The 5,030-nt window shown below is 35.0% G+C and overlaps 1 long non-coding RNA gene across 5 annotated transcripts; it reads left to right on the forward strand.

The window, feature by feature from the left end:
- Positions 1-470: 470 nt before the first annotated feature.
- Positions 471-4,575, forward strand: LOC141599968 (uncharacterized). 5 transcript variants are annotated; one of them, XR_012524068.1, is made up of 6 exons: positions 471-715; positions 1,735-2,177; positions 2,833-2,992; positions 3,293-3,394; positions 4,044-4,135; positions 4,273-4,575. It is a non-coding gene; the product is annotated as an uncharacterized LOC141599968 (long non-coding RNA). The 5 variants fall into 5 exon arrangements; XR_012524069.1 differs by lacking the exon at positions 1,735-2,177 and adding an exon at positions 2,359-2,424 and having other exon boundaries at positions 475-715; XR_012524067.1 differs by lacking the exon at positions 1,735-2,177 and having other exon boundaries at positions 472-715; positions 2,359-2,992.
- Positions 4,576-5,030: the final 455 nt, after the last annotated feature.

The raw sequence follows: 5,030 nt of genomic DNA on the forward strand, positions 1-5,030 counted from the left end.
CTGGATGTTTGTATCTGTAAACTAGGTTACGTTATATAGCAAACTCACGTAACTTTATTCCTAAACCTAATATAGCTTTGGGCTTTGGATTTCTCGTTCTATATGTTTAATCTGCGTAGCAGCTCGTAACTTGGTCGATCGACCACTGTGACCGGTCGATCGACTGCTTTAGCTGATACTTGACTTCTAATTCTCGTGGATTTGTCTTTCGGGCCTCAAAATGCGCACCAAGCTCGTTCCTTGAGTGAATACTTTACGTCAAATGCAGTGCAAGGTACTTGGGGACGGATTTGGCTCAATATCTCACTAGTAGAAAAACATTTATTTGCAGCCCTCTATTTGAGGCGTTTTTCCCTAACTGCCGCAAATAAGACTTCAGGTTTTTTTTTTTTAAATTAAATACTCACATTTGAGGCGTTTTTCAAGAGGGACGCCTCAAATAAGATTATAAGAGGCGTTTTTAGGTAGAACGCCGCAAATAAGAAGTTACAACTTACAACTTACAATTTACAGAAGGGAATAAACCACGCTTGAACCCCACTATCAAAGTATCACTTCAGTTTCGGTGAGACGGTCACAATGTCTTTCCCCTTCCTCTTCCACTTTCCTCTTCGCCAGCAGCGCTCCCCCGTTACGCCACCACCGCCGCCGCCCGAAATCACGATCTTTTCATGCTTTCTTCTGATTATCATTCGAAGTTCACATCTTTCCATTCGTAAGTTCACAATTTTTCGCCTCATAGAATAGTCAAATTACTTGTTTTGATAATCATTTATTTCTTCAAAATGAATCATCGTCATGTAATTCAGATTATCACCTAATTTTTATGCTAATTATAGTTGAGTAATTTTCTGCCACGAAATTCGAGTAAAATATATATGTTTATGAATTAGGGTTTCCAAATTGAATCAAGGATTTTGTATAGAATCAAAGTTCTGATGATTCATCGTATAATTAGGGTTTTAGCCTTGTTTTATTTTATCCATTTAACCCTATAGCAAATGTTTTTAGCTCAAAAATGATTGTTGTTGATGAATGAATTTTTAGAACATCCATTTGGGTTTTTAGACTATTTAAACATTCAATTGGTATATTTGACTAAGTTAATGAGCCTTGCTAAGTAGATTGATTGGTACTGTATTTTATCCATTTTGTTTTCAACTGTTTTCTATGTGTTTTATGATTTGATCCTTCAGTTTTCATAAACTTTTGCCCTTGTATAAATTAAGGCTTTCTGGAGTCTTTTTTGTGATTTATGGTTGTTTGAAAAATTCTCCCTTTTAATTTTATAGAGTTTATCTTCAGTAGTTAGTCTTGCTACACTTCATCTTAGATGAAAATATTGGAAATTTTGCGCTAAATATAACCGTATCTGGCAGTTTCAGCCAAGTTGGAGAAACGTGAATCAAGATTTTTCAGGGGTTTAGTAATTGAATAGTCACTATGGTTGATAAATGCAGTGGCAGCCCACATAATTTGTTGTCAGTGGTGTCTCAGTACCCATTTCTCATTACGCATAGACTGATACACCCGCACTAGACCGATAAATATCAATTTTTGAAAGCATGTGAAATCTATCATCAAATAAATTCTCAGCATGTGCTGAATCTGCTTAGATTAGCTTACCTTGTTTGAAGTTAGATATGGGGTGTGTCTCGGGCTCTTATTATATGTGTTTTCTGCCTCTAAGTTGGTGTTTGCTTATACGTCTTTTGTTCGACGTTGTTTCATTAGAGTCCGTGAAGACTTGGGCTGTTATTGCTTTTAATCAAAGATCCGAACATACAACTTATCTAGTTAAAGGTAACATAAATAGAAAATGCATTGTTGTGGAATGAGTAGAGATTTCATATTTAGAGCTGCAATTTCTTATATGTGTCGATTACTTTGAAGTTAGTGGCTCCAAACATTTAGTTTTCTTCACAAGATTTGGTCCTTTACATCTGATCAAAGGTGCAATCTCTTTAGTTGAAGGAGATTAGGAGTAGGAAATGCATTTATGTACATCTGATCAAAGGTGCAATCTCTTTAGTTGAAGGAGATTAGTAGGAAATGCATTTATGGCACGAGGAGGATTCTCTATCTGTGATGGTTGATGCACAGTGTTGTGTCATAGTGTTCACTAGTAGAAAAACATTAATTTGCAGACTATGGATGACCCTTTTCGATGAAATAAGGTAATCAACTCTTACACCAGTTCCTTTATCAGCAAGGTGCTCTCTTATCAGCAAGATGATTTGCATACCTTGATACTTTTCCTTTATACTACTGGTCTTATAATTTCATTAAGATTAAAGACTCATTATAATTTCGTATATAGCTGAGTTATTTTTTGTAACAAATGTCGAGCACTGGCAGTCTCTTTGAGGTCTCATTTGAATCAAGCATCAACCGAAATTGTGGGCTATAACTCGAGATACAAAGGTTTGAGTAACAACGGGTCATCTATTAATTGTTCAGTTTTTTCCCATGCACTAGCAGCTACTTAAAAGCCTCATATCTCCTAAATCATATTTGAGTCATTGTGGCATGATACACCAAATTGTAGTTATGAGTTAGCTTTCGTATCTAATTGGAATAATACAAAAATATTACTACATGGTTTCAGAAATATTCCACATTGAGTGTTGACAGGTCATTTTTTTTTCATCGGAGGGTTCTTGATGTGCACCTGACTTGAAATTATAACTGTGCTCAAGCCATCAATCAATTCCTTTAAAACATTGGTCTTTCACTCTTTAATTATTGCAATCAAATTCAGTGTTTTACCATTAACGATATTTTCAACTACTCATTGAAGCTTCCGTATTAAGTTCCTGCATGTCAATTCAGGTGGCCTAACTACTGGAAACCACTCTTGTCAACCTTGTCAATTTTGCATCACTGGTGGCAACTAATGCTGCAAGGCACCGAATGGTTGCTGGAAATGAGAAATTACTACTTGAGTTTGGTCTTAGAAGGGCACAGGTCTCAACTTTGTTGATGCAACAAGGTAATTTTTTTTTTTATCTTGAAGGAGAGTTGTTAACTAGGATGGGAAAAGACATGCAAATATGTATTTCAAATCACTAATTTATACATTACAAATGAAAAAGGCTGTGTCCATTAGATCTTCTATTTCAAATACTAGACAATACTGCTTTTTAAAATCATGCCGGGTAAACTATGTGATATGATTAACTGATATATATTGATCTCTTAGTTTCTGCCCTCTCTTTTGCCTTTTGAAAAACAATGGATACCTGTAAAAACTAAAGTTCTACTTTTATCTCAACTCAATTCTGTCTTGCAGACTATGGATGAGATTGTGGAGAAGTCTCTGCAAAGTGCTCATGGCTCAACTAAATGTGAGGATTTTGTCAGTCAGGTTCAGGCATAGTTGGCTAAAATTAAGGTATTTTGAGTGTAGCCCTCCTGGAATGTTAATTTTATGCTGAAAAATTGCTATAGTCTACATTTCAGTTCATCATTACCGCGTATTTGACCTCAATACAAAGTAGTTATGTGAAAACTATATGACAGTAAACTACACGAATGGAACATTTGGAGGTACGAAAAATTGCATCGCTATGACCTGTAGGTTTCCTAGAAACTTAATGCTTGGAGTCATTTGCTTCTCAAGTTTAGGAACACTATTGAAATACTTGCTTAATTCAGAAGATATTCTCTTCAAGTTGCACGAAATATTATATTTATAACCACTGTTTATCACTGTCAAGTTGTTGCATGAAATGTTTCTGCATTTCAGCTCATTATAACCGAGTTTTTCACCTCAGTACAAAGTAGTTATGTGAAATCATAACCACTGTTTATCGCTGTTAAGATTTTGCATGAAAAGTTGTTCGGTTCAGTATATGTTGAATACTTGAATATGACCACATACTCTACGGTTTCTGGCTCTGCCACAACTGACTCTCTTGATCATTTGTTGTTGTGACATTGTTACGATGCTGTTGGACCTTGTTTCATTTGCTTAGTAGCTAGTGGTTCGCGTTGTAAGAATTGGATTATTTGGAATAACATTTGTATAATTTTAATGATAGGTTTGTGTTATTTTGGTAAGTGGCAGCCAAGTAGTCGAGATAAACTATGCGAAAGCCGACACTCAGCCCTAGATTTGATTCTTTTGAGAAAGGTATTCTTTTTCTGATGCTACTATTTATTTTGATACGGTCGTTAAGTAATTGAAGTTTCCCCTTCCGTTATTTCCATTTCCTAGTAAATAAAAATTTCTCATCAATCATCTTTGTAATTGATGGATTTCGTGTCTAGAAGCCTGCACTCCAGGAAAATCACTTTGAGCGGTGAACATTTGGAGAGGTGACATAAGAGCTGGTTTGTTGAACGAAGGAGTCCTATAGCCGTAGTATACTATGGGGTCTTTATGTTTTAGAAGCTTGAGATTAGAATCAAACTTGAGTTACTTTTTAATTTTTGTATTTTAGTGCCATTGTAATTAGTTTTGAAGTATTGTGTATTTGTATGTGTTTTATTCTATTTGATGTATGAATGAAAATAATGTAAGATTGTTATTCTATTTGATAGCTATTATATTTAAATCATTTGTTTAGATCATTTTTGTTTGTAAAAAAAAAAAAAAAAAAAATACCTATTTGCGGCGTTTTTTTTAAAAAAACGCCTCAAATAGCCTATTTATTTCCGGCGTTTTTTTAACGCCGCAAATAACTTTGTTATTTGCGGCCCTGCCATTTGCTGCTACATGAAAAACGCCGCAAAACCCTTTTTTTGGAGCCGCAAATAAATATTTTTCTACTAGTGTCTACTCATTTCCGCATAAATCTGCAATATTACATAAAAATATGAAAGTAGACGAAATGGGGCAAATAGTAGCATAAAACTACACAATTGAGCTCTGAAATGCGTGTAAAATGGGGTGTAAAACATCATATTTAGGACACGCATCATACATAATAAAGTAGATTGGGCAATGATGAAAGGATCCTTGCATCTCCAACAAGATCCCCTAGGATTGTTGAAGAAAGAAAAGAAGAGAAGTGACTGTGAAGGAA

Source organism: Silene latifolia, chromosome 9 (genome assembly GCF_048544455.1).
Source record: "Silene latifolia isolate original U9 population chromosome 9, ASM4854445v1, whole genome shotgun sequence".
NCBI lineage: Eukaryota > Viridiplantae > Streptophyta > Magnoliopsida > Caryophyllales > Caryophyllaceae > Silene > Silene latifolia.